Source organism: Narcine bancroftii, chromosome 7 (assembly GCF_036971445.1).
Source record: "Narcine bancroftii isolate sNarBan1 chromosome 7, sNarBan1.hap1, whole genome shotgun sequence".
Lineage (NCBI taxonomy): Eukaryota > Metazoa > Chordata > Chondrichthyes > Torpediniformes > Narcinidae > Narcine > Narcine bancroftii.
Genome location: NC_091475.1, coordinates 132,173,658 through 132,185,885, shown reverse-complemented (window position 1 = coordinate 132,185,885; position 12,228 = coordinate 132,173,658).

Genomic DNA, 12,228 nt, shown 5'->3' with positions numbered 1-12,228 from the left:
CGAGGAATCAGATATGGGGAATCAGAGGTGGCGAATCAAAGGCGTTGAATCAGAGATGGGGAATCAGAGGCGGGGAATCAGAGGCAGGGAATCAAACACGGGGAATCAGAGGCGGGGAATCAGAGCTGGGGAATCAGAGGCGGGGAATCAGAGTTGGGGAATCAGAGGCGGGGAATCAGAGCTGGGGAATCAGAGGTGTGGATCAGAGTCGGGGAATCAGAGGCATGGAATCAGATGTGCGGAATCAGAGATGGGGAATCAGAGGTGGGGAATCAGAGGCTGTGAATCAGAGATGGGGAATCAGAGGCGGGGAATCAGAGGCAGGAAATCAGACACGGGGATTCAGAGGCTGGGAATCAGACGGGGGGAATCAAAGGCGGGGAATCAGAGCTGGGGAATCAGAGGCAGGGAATCAGAGTTGGGTATTCAGAGGCGGGGAATCAGATATGGGGAAACAGAGGCGGGGAATCAGAGGCGGGCAAACAGAGGCGGGGAATTAGATATGGGGAATCAGAGGTGGGGAATCAGAGGTGGTGAATCAGAGATGGGGAATCACAGGCGGGGAATCAGAGGCAGGGAATAGAACGCGGGGAATCAGAGGCAGGGAATCAGAGTTGGGGAATCAGAGGTTGGGAATTAGATATGGGGAAACAGAGGCGGGAAATCCGATATGGGGAATCAGAGATGGGGAATCAGAGGCGGTGAAACAGAGGCGGGGAATCAGATATGGGGTATCAGAGGTGGGGAATCAGAGGTTGTGAATCAGAGATAGGGAATCAGAGGCTGGGAATCAGAGGCCGGTAATCATACGCGGGGAATCAGAGGCGGGGAATCAGAGGTGGGGAATCAGAGTCCGGGAATCAGAGGCAGGGAATCAGACGCGGGGAATCAGAGGTGGTGAATCAGAGATGTGGAATCAGAGGCGGGGAATCAGATATTGGGAATCAGAGGTGGGGAATCAGAGGCGGGGAAACAGAGGCGGGGAATCAGATATGGGGAATCAGAGGTGGGGAATCAGAGGTTGTGAATCTCAGATGGGGAATCAGAGGCGGGGAATCAGAGGCCGGTAATCAGACGCGGGGAATCAGAGGCGGGGAATCAGACATGGGAAATTAGAGGCAGGGAATCTGAGTTGGGGATTCAGAGGCGGGGAATCAGATATGGGGAAACAGAGGCGGGGAATCAGAGGCGGGGAAACAGAGGCGGGGAATCAGATATAGGGAATCAGAGGTGGGGAATCAGAGGTTGGGAATCAGAGGCTGGGAATCAGAGGCTGGGAATCAGATGCATGGAATCATATGCGGGGAATCAGAGGCGGGGAATCAGAGCTGGGGAATCAGAGGTGGGGAATCAAAGTTGGGGAATCAGAGGCGGGGACTTAGATATGGGGAAACAGAGGCGGTGAATCAGAGGCGGGGAAACAGAGGCGGGGAATCAGATATGGGGAATCAGAGGTGGGGAATCAGAGGCAGGGAATTAGATGTGCGGAATCAGAGATGGGGAATCAGAGGCAGGGAATCAGAATCAGAAGCAGGGAATCAGAGGTGGGGAATCAGAGTCCGGGAATCAGAGATGGGGATTCAGAGGCGGGGAATGAGATATGGGGAATAAGAGGCGGGGAATCAGAGGCGGGGAAAAGAGGCGGGTAATCAGATATGGCGAATCAGAGGTGGCGAATCTAAGGCGGTGAATCAGAGATGGGGAATCAGAGGCCGGGAATCAGAGGCAGGGAATCAAACACGGGGAATCAGAGGAGGGGAATCAGAATTGGGGAATCAGAGATGGGGAATCAGAGATGGGGAATCAGAGGCAGGGAATCAGACGCGGGGAATCAGAGGCAGGGATTCAGAGCTGGGGAATCAGAGGCGGGGAATCATAGTTGGGAATCAGAGGCGGGGAATCAGATATGGGGAAACAGAGGCGGGGAATCAGGGGCGGGGAAACAGAGGCGGGGAATCAGATATGGGGAAACAGAGGCGGGGAAGCAGGGGCGGGGAAACAGAGGCGGGGAATCAGATATGGGCAATCGGATGCGGGGAATCAGAGGCGGGAAATCAGAGCTGGGGAATCAGATATGGGGAATCAGAGGTGGGGAATCAGAGGCGTGGAAACAGAGGCGTTGAATCAGATATGGGGAATCAGAGGTGGGGAATCAGAGGCAGGTAATCAGATGTGCGGAATCAGAGATGGGGAATCAGAGGCAGGGAATCAGAATCAGAAGCGGGGAGTCAGAGGCCGGGAATCAGAGGCCTGGAATCAGATGCTGGGAATAAGAGGCCGGGAATCAGAGGTGGGGAATCAGAGGCGGGAAATGAGATATGGAGAATCAGAGGCGGGGAATCAGAGGCGGCGAAACAGAGGTGGGGAATCAGATATGGGGAATCAGAGGTGGCGAATCAAAGGCGGTGAATCAGAGATGGGGAATCAGAGGCGGGGAATCAGAGGCATGGAATCAAACACGGGGAATCAGAGGCGGGGAATCAGAGCTGGGGAATCAGAGGCTGGGAATCAAAGTTGGGGAATCAGAGGCAGGGAATCAGATATGGGGAAACAGGGGCGGGGAATCAGAGGCGGGGAAACAGAGGCGGGGAATCATATATGGGGAATCAGAGGCGGGGAATTAGAGTTGGGGAATCAGAGGCGGGGAATCAGAGGCGGGGAAACAGAGGCGGGGAATCAAACACGGGGAATCAGAGGTGGGGAATCAGAGGTTGGGAATCAGAGGCAGGGAATCAGAGGCGGGGAATCAGAGGCGGGGAATCAGAGGCAGGGAATCAGATGTGCGGAATCGGAGATGGGGAATCAGAGGCAGGGAATCAGAGGCGGGGAATCAGAGGCGGGGAATCAGAGGCCGGGAATCAGATATGGGGAAACAGAGGCGGGGAATCAGAGGCGGGGAAACAGAGGCTGGGAATCAGATATGGGGAATCAGAGGTGGGGAATCAGAGGTTGGGAATCAGAGGCAGGGAATCAGAGGCTTGGAATCAGATGCAGGGAATCAGATGCGGGGAATCAGAGGCGGGGAATCAGAGCTGGGGAATCAGAGGCGGGGACTTAGATATTGGGAAACAGAGGCGGGGAATCAGAGGTGGGGAAACAGAGGCGGGGAATCAGATATGGGGAATCAGAGATGGGGAGTCAGAGGCAGGGAATCAGATGTGCGGAATCAGAGATGGGGAATCAAAGGCAGGGAATCAGAATCAGAAGCAGGGAATCAGATGCCGGGAATCAGAGGCCGGAATCAGATGCCGGGAATAAGAGGCCGGAAATCAGAGGTGGGGAATCAGAGTCCGGGAATCAGAGATGGGGATTCAGAGGCGGGGAATGAGATATGGGGAATAAGAGGCGGGGAATCAGAGGCAGGGAATCAGATGTGCGGAATCAGAGATGGGGAATCAAAGGCAGGGAATCAGAATCAGAAGCAGGGAATCAGATGCCGGGAATCAGAGGCCGGAATCAGATGCCGGGAATAAGAGGCCGGAAATCAGAGGTGGGGAATCAGAGTCCGGGAATCAGAGATGGGGATTCAGAGGCGGGGAATGAGATATGGGGAATCAGAGGCGGGGAATCAGAGGCGGGGAAACAGAGGTGGGGACTCAGATATGTGGAATCAGAGGTGGCGAATCAAAGGCGGTGAATCAGAGATGGGGAATCAGAGGCGGGGAATCAGAGGCAGGGAATCAAACATGGGAAATCAGAGGCGGGGAATCAGAGCTGGGGAATCAGAGGCGGGGAATCAGAGTTGGGGAATCAGAGGCAGGGAATCAGATATGGGGAAACAGGGGCAGGGAATCAGAGGCGGGGAAACAGAGGCGGGGAATCAGATATGGTGAATCAGAGGTGTGGAATCAGAGGTTGGGAATCAGAGGCAGGGAATCAGAGGCGGGGAAACAGAGGCGGGGAATCAGATATGGGGAATCAGAGGTGGCGAATCAAAGGCGGTGAAACAGAGATGGGGAATCAGGGCAGGGAATCAGAGCCAGGGAATCAAACACGGGGAATCAGAGCTGGGGAATCAGAGGCGGGGAATTAGAGTTGGGGAATCAGAGGAGGGGAATCAGAGGCGGGGAAACAGAGGCGGGGAATCAGATATGGGGAATCAGAGGTGGGGAATCAGAGGTTGGGAATCAGAGGCAGGGAATCAGAGGTGGGGAATCAGAGGCGGGGAATCAGAGGCAGGGAATCAGATGTGCGGAATCTGAGATGGGGAATCAGAGGCAGGGAATCAGAGGCGGGGAATCAGAGGCGGGGAATCAGAGGCCGGGAATCAGATATGGGGAAACAGAGGTGGGGAATCAGTGGCGGGGAAACAGAGGCTGGGAATCAGATATGGGGAATCAGAGGTGGGGAATCAGAGGTTGGGAATCAGAGGCAGGGAATCAGAGGCTTGGAATCAGATGCAGGGAATCAGATGCGGGGAATCAGAGGCGGGGAATCAGAGCTGGGGAATCAGAGGTGGGGAATCAGAGTTGGGGAATCAGAGGCGGGGACTTAGATATTGGGAAACAGAGGTGGGGAATCAGAGGCGGGGAAACACAGGGGGGTAATCAGAGGCAGGGAATCAGATGTGCGGAATCAGAGATGGGGAATCAGAGGCAGGGAATCAGAATCAGAAGCAGGGAATCAGAGGCCGGGAATCAGAGGCGGAATCAGATGCCGGGAATAAGAGGCCGGGAATCATAGGTGGGGAATCAGATATGGGGAATCAGAGGTGGGGAATCAGAGGTTGTGAATCAGAGATGGGGAATCAGAGGCGGGGAATCAGAGGCCGGTAATCAGACGCGGGGAATCAGAGGCGGGGAATCAGAGGCGGGGAATCAGAGTTGTGTATTCAGAGGCGGGGAATCAGATATGGGGAAACCGAGGCGGGGAATCAGAGGCGGGGAAACAGAGGTGGGGAATCAGATATGTGGAATCAGAGGTGGCGAATCAAAGGCGGTGAATCAGAGATGGGGAATCAGAGGCGGGGAATCAGAGGCAGGGAATCAAACACGGGAAATCAGAGGCCGGGAATCAGAGCTGGGGAATCAGAGGCGGGGAATCAGAGCTGGGGAATCAGAGGCAGGGAATCAGAGGCGGGGAAACAGAGGCGGGGAATCAGATATGGGGAATCAGAGGTGTGGAATCAGAGGTTGGGAATCAGAGGCAGGGAATCAGAGGCGGGGAAACAGAGGCGGGGAATCAGATATGGGGAATCAGAGGTGGCGAATCAAAGGCGGTGAAACAGAGATGGGGAATCAGGGCAGGGAATCAGAGGCAGGGAATCAAACACGGGGAATCAGAGCTGGGGAATCAGAGGCGGGGAATTAGAGTTGGGGAATCAGAGGAGGAAAATCAGAGGCGGGGAAACAGAGGCGGGGAATCAGATATGGGGAATCAGAGGTGGGGAATCAGAGGTTGGGAATCAGAGGCAGGGAATCAGAGGTGGGGAATCAGAGGCGGGGAATCAGAGGCAGGGAATCAGATGTGCGGAATCGGAGATGGGGAATCAGAGGCAGGGAATCAGAGGCGGGGAATCAGAGGCGGGGAATCAGAGGCCGGGAATCAGATATGGGGAAACACAGGTGGGGAATCAGAGGCGGGGAAACAGAGGCGGGGAATTAGATATGGGGAATCAGAGGTGGGGAATCAGAGGTTGGGAATCAGAGGCAGGGAATCAGAGGCTTGGAATCAGATGCAGGGAATCAGATGCGGGGAATCAGAGGCGGGGAATCAGAGCTGGGGAATCAGAGGTGGGGAATCAGAGTTGGGGAATCAGAGATATTGGGAAACAGAGGCGGGGAATCAGAGGCGGGGAAACAGAGGGGGGTAATCAGAGGCAGGGAATCAGATGTGCGGAATCAGAGATGGGGAATCAGAGGCAGGGAATCAGAATCAGAAGCAGGGAATCAGAGGCCGGGAATCAGAGGCCGGAATCAGATGCCGGGAATAAGAGGCCGGGAATCAGAGGTGGGGAATCAGATATGGGGAATCAGAGGTGGGGAATCAGAGGTTGTGAATCAGAGATGGGGAATCAGAGGCGGGGAATCAGAGGCCGGTAATCAGACGCGGGGAATCAGAGGCGGGGAATCAGAGGCGGGGAAACAGAGGCGGGGACTTAGATATTGGGAAACAGAGGCGGGGAATCAGAGGCGGGGAAACAGAGGCGGGGAATCAGATATGGGGAATCAGAGATGGGGAGTAAGAGGCAGGGAATCAGATGTGCGGAATCAGAGATGGGGAATCAAAGGCAGGGAATCAGAATCAGAAGCAGGGAATCAGATGCCGGGAATCAGAGGCCGGAATCAGATGCCGGGAATAAGAGGCCGGAAATCAGAGGTGGGGAATCAGAGTCCGGGAGTCAGAGATGGGGATTCAGAGCCGGGGAATGAGATATGGGGAATAAGAGGCGGGGAATCAGAGGCGGGGAAACAGAGGCGGGGAATCAGATATGGCGAATCAGAGGTGGCGAATCAAAGGCGGTGAATCAGAGATGGGGAATCAGAGGCTGGGAATCAGAGGCAGGGAATCAAACACGGGGAATCAGAGGAGGGGAATCAGAATTGGGGAATCAGAGATGGGGAATCAGAGATGGGGAATCAGAGGCAGGGAATCAGACGCGGGGAATCAGAGGTGGTGAATCAGAGATGTGGAATCAGAGGCGGGGAATCAGAGGCAGGGAATCAGACGCGGGGAATAAGAGGCGGGGAATCATAGCTGGCGAATCAGAGGTGGGGAATCAGAGGTGGGGAATCAGAGGCGGGGAATCAGATATTGGGAATCAGAGGTGGGGAATCAGAGGCGGTGAAACAGAGGCGGGGAATCAGATATGGGGTATCAGAGGTGGGGAATCAGAGGTTGTGAATCAGAGATGGGGAATCAGAGGCGGGGAATCAGAGGCCGGTAATCAGACGCGGGGAATCAGAGGCGGGGAATCAGAGCTGGGAAATTAGAGGCAGGGAATCAGAGTTGGGGATTCAGAGGCGGGGAATCAGATATGGGGAACGGAGGCGGGGAATCAGAGGCGGGCAAATAGAGGCGGGGATCAGATATGGGGAAACAGAGGCGGGGAATCAGAGGCGGGGAAACAGAGGCGGGGAATCAGATATGGGGATCAGAGGTGGGGAATCAGAGGTTGGGAATCAGAGGCTGGGAATCAGAGGCTGGGAATCAGATGCATGGAATCAGATGCGGGGAATCAGAGGCGGGGAATCAGAGCTGGGGAATCAGAGGTGGGGAATCAAAGTTGGGGAATCAGAGGCGGGGACTTAGATATGGGGAAACAGAGGCGGGGAATCAGAGGTGGGGAAACAGAGGCGGGGAATCAGATATGGGGAATCAGAGGTGGGGAATCAGAGGCAGGGAATCAGACGCGGGGAATCAGAGGCGGGGAATCAGAGCTGGGAAATTAGAGGCAGGGAATCAGAGTTGGGGATTCAGAGGCGGGGAATCAGATATGAGGAACAGAGGCGGGGAATCAGAGGCGGGCAAATAGAGGCGGGGATCAGATATGGGGAAACAGAGGCGGGGAATCAGAGGCGGGGAAACAGAGGCGGGGAATCAGATATGGGGATCAGAGGTGGGGAATCAGAGGTTGGGAATCAGAGGCTGGGAATCAGAGGCTGGGAATCAGATGCATGGAATCAGATGCGGGGAATCAGAGGCGGGGAATCAGAGCTGGGGAATCAGAGGTGGGGAATCAAAGTTGGGGAATCAGAGGCGGGGACTTAGATATGGGGAAACAGAGGCGGGGAATCAGAGGTGGGGAAACAGAGGCGGGGAATCAGATATGGGGAATCAGAGATGGGGAATCAGAAGCATGGAATCAGAGGCCAGGAATCAGAGGCCGGAATCAGATGCCGGGAATAAGAGGCCGGGAATCAGAGGTGGGGAATCAGAGTCCGGGAATCAGAGATGGGGAATCAGAGGCGGGGAATGAGATATGGGGAATCAGAGGCGGGGAATCAGAGGCGGGAAACAGAGGCGAGGAATCAGATATGGGGAATCAGAGGTGGCGAATCAAAGGCGTTGAATCAGAGATGGGGAATCAGAGGCGGGGAATCAGAGGCAGGGAATCAAACACGGGGAATCAGAGGCGGGGAATCAGAGCTGGGGAATCAGAGGCGGGGAATCAGAGTTGGGGAATCAGAGGCGGGGAATCAGAGCTGGGGAATCAGAGGTGGGGATCAGAGTCGGGGAATCAGAGGCAGGGAATCAGATGTGCGGAATCAGAGATGGGGAATCAGAGGTGGGGAATCAGAGGCTGTGAATCAGAGATGGGGAATCAGAGGCGGGGAATCAGAGGCAGGAAATCAGACACGGGGATTCAGAGGCTGGGAATCAGACGGGGGGAATCAAAGGCGGGGAATCAGAGCTGGGGAATCAGAGGCAGGGAATCAGAGTTGGGTATTCAGAGGCGGGGAATCAGATATGGGGAAACAGAGGCGGGGAATCAGAGGCGGGCAAACAGAGGCGGGGAATTAGATATGGGGAATCAGAGGTGGGGAATCAGAGGTGGTGAATCAGAGATGGGGAATCACAGGCGGGGAATCAGAGGCAGGGAATAGAACGCGGGGAATCAGAGGTGGTGAATCAGAGATGTGGAATCAGAGGCGGGGAATCAGAGGCAGGGAATCAGACGCGGGGAATAAGAGGCGGGGAATCATAGCTGGCGAATCAGAGGTGGGGAATCAGAGGTGGGGAATCAGAGGCGGGGAATCAGATATTGGGAATCAGAGGTGGGGAATCAGAGGCGGTGAAACAGAGGCGGGGAATCAGATATGGGGTATCAGAGGTGGGGAATCAGAGGTTGTGAATCAGAGATGGGGAATCAGAGGCGGGGAATCAGAGGCCGGTAATCAGACGCGGGGAATCAGAGGCGGGGAATCAGAGCTGGGAAATTAGAGGCAGGGAATCAGAGTTGGGGATTCAGAGGCGGGGAATCAGATATGGGGAACGGAGGCGGGGATTCAGAGGCGGGCAAATAGAGGCGGGGATCAGATATGGGGAAACAGAGGCGGGGAATCAGAGGCGGGGAAACAGAGGCGGGGAATCAGATATGGGGATCAGAGGTGGGGAATCAGAGGTTGGGAATCAGAGGCTGGGAATCAGAGGCTGGGAATCAGATGCATGGAATCAGATGCGGGGAATCAGAGGCGGGGAATCAGAGCTGGGGAATCAGAGGTGGGGAATCAAAGTTGGGGAATCAGAGGCGGGGACTTAGATATGGGGAAACAGAGGCGGGGAATCAGAGTGGGGAAACAGAGGCGGGGAATCAGATATGGGGAATCAGAGGTGGGGAATCAGAGGCAGGGAATCAGACGCGGGGAATCAGAGGCGGGGAATCAGAGCTGGGAAATTAGAGGCAGGGAATCAGAGTTGGGGATTCAGAGGCGGGGAATCAGATATGAGGAACAGAGGCGGGGAATCAGAGGCGGGCAAATAGAGGCGGGGATCAGATATGGGGAAACAGAGGCGGGGAATCAGAGGCGGGGAAACAGAGGCGGGGAATCAGATATGGGGATCAGAGGTGGGGAATCAGATGTTGGGAATCAGAGGCTGGGAATCAGAGCTGGGGAATCAGAGGTGGGGAATCAAAGTTGGGGAATCAGAGGCGGGGACTTAGATATGGGGAAACAGAGGCGGGGAATCAGAGGTGGGGAAACAGAGGCGGGGAATCAGATATGGGGAATCAGAGATGGGGAATCAGAAGCATGGAATCAGAGGCCAGGAATCAGAGGCCGGAATCAGATGCCGGGAATAAGAGGCCGGGAATCAGAGGTGGGGAATCAGAGTCCGGGAATCAGAGATGGGGAATCAGAGGCGGGGAATGAGATATGGGGAATCAGAGGCGGGGAATCAGAGGCGGGAAACAGAGGCGAGGAATCAGATATGGGGAATCAGAGGTGGCGAATCAAAGGCGTTGAATCAGAGATGGGGAATCAGAGGCGGGGAATCAGAGGCAGGGAATCAAACACGGGGAATCAGAGGCGGGGAATCAGAGCTGGGGAATCAGAGGCGGGGAATCAGAGTTGGGGAATCAGAGGCGGGGAATCAGAGCTGGGGAATCAGAGGTGGGGATCAGAGTCGGGGAATCAGAGGCATGGAATCAGATGTGCGGAATCAGAGATGGGGAATCAGAGGTGGGGAATCAGAGGCTGTGAATCAGAGATGGGGAATCAGAGGCGGGGAATCAGAGGCAGGAAATCAGACACGGGGATTCAGAGGCTGGGAATCAGACGGGGGGAATCAAAGGCGGGGAATCAGAGCTGGGGAATCAGAGGCAGGGAATCAGAGTTGGGTATTCAGAGGCGGGGAATCAGATATGGGGAAACAGAGGCGGGGAATCAGAGGCGGGCAAACAGAGGCGGGGAATTAGATATGGGGAATCAGAGGTGGGGAATCAGAGGTGGTGAATCAGAGATGGGGAATCACAGGCGGGGAATCAGAGGCAGGGAATAGAACGCGGGGAATCAGAGGCAGGGAATCAGAGTTGGGGAATCAGAGGTTGGGAATTAGATATGGGGAAACAGAGGCGGGAAATCCGATATGGGGAATCAGAGGTGGGGAATCAGAGGCAGGGAATCAGATGTGCGGAATCAGAGATGGGGAATCAGAGGCAGGGAATCAGAATCAGAAGCGGGGAATCAGAAGCCGGGAATCAGAGGCCGGGAATCAGATGCTGGGAATAAGAGGCCGGGAATCAGAGGTGGGGAATCAGAGTCCGGGAATCAGAGATGGGGATTCAGAGGCGGGGATTGAGATATGGAGAATCAGAGGCGGGGAATCAGAGGCGGGGAAACAGAGGTGGGGACTCAGATATGTGGAATCAGAGGTGGCGAATCAAAGGCGGTGAATCAGAGATGGGGAATCAGAGGCGGGGAATCAGAGGCAGGGAATCAAACACGGGAAATCAGAGGCGGGGAATCAGAGCTGGGGAATCAGAGGCGGGGAATCAGAGTTGGGGAATCAGAGGCAGGGAATCAGATATGGGGAAACAGGGGCAGGGAATCAGAGGCGGGGAAACAGAGGCGGGGAATCAGATATGGGGAATCAGAGGTGTGGAATCAGAGGTTGGGAATCAGAGGCAGGGAATCAGAGGCGGGGAAACAGAGGCGGGGAATCAGATATGGGGAATCAGAGGTGGCGAATCAAAGGCGGTGAAACAGAGATGGGGAATCAGGGCAGGGAATCAGAGGCAGGGAATCAAACACGGGGAATCAGAGCTGGGGAATCAGAGGCGGGGAATTAGAGTTGGGGAATCAGAGGAGGGGAATCAGAGGCGGGGAAACAGAGGCGGGGAATCAGATATGGGGAATCAGAGGTGGGGAATCAGAGGTTGGGAATCAGAGGCAGGGAATCAGAGGTGGGGAATCAGAGGCGGGGAATCAGAGGCAGGGAATCAGATGTGCGGAATCGGAGATGGGGAATCAGAGGCAGGGAATCAGAGGCGGGGAATCAGAGGCGGGGAATCAGAGGCCGGGAATCAGATATGGGGAAACAGAGGTGGGGAATCAGAGGCGGGGAAACAGAGGCGGGGAATCAGATATGGGGAATCAGAGGTGGGGAATCAGAGGTTGGGAATCAGAGGCAGGGAATCAGAGGCCGGGAATCAGAGGCCGGAATCAGATGCCGGGAATAAGAGGCCGGGAATCAGAGGTGGGGAATCAGATATGGGGAATCAGAGGTGGGGAATCAGAGGTTGTGAATCAGAGCTGGGGAATCAGAGGCGGGGAATCAGAGTTGGGGAATCAGAGGCAGGGAATCAGATATGGGGAAACAGGGGCAGGGAATCAGAGGCGGGGAAACAGAGGCGGGGAATCAGATATGGTGAATCAGAGGTGTGGAATCAGAGGTTGGGAATCAGAGGCAGGGAATCAGAGGCGGGGAAACAGAGGCGGGGAATCAGATATGGGGAATCAGAGGTGGCGAATCAAAGGCGGTGAAACAGAGATGGGGAATCAGGGCAGGGAATCAGAGCCAGGGAATCAAACACGGGGAATCAGAGCTGGGGAATCAGAGGCGGGGAATTAGAGTTGGGGAATCAGAGGAGGGGAATCAGAGGCGGGGAAACAGAGGCGGGGAATCAGATATGGGGAATCAGAGGTGGGGAATCAGAGGTTGGGAATCAGAGGCAGGGAATCAGAGGTGGGGAATCAGAGGCGGGGAATCAGAGGCAGGGAATCAGATGTGCGGAATCTGAGATGGGGAATCAGAGGCAGGGAATCAGAGGCGGGGAATCAGAGGCGG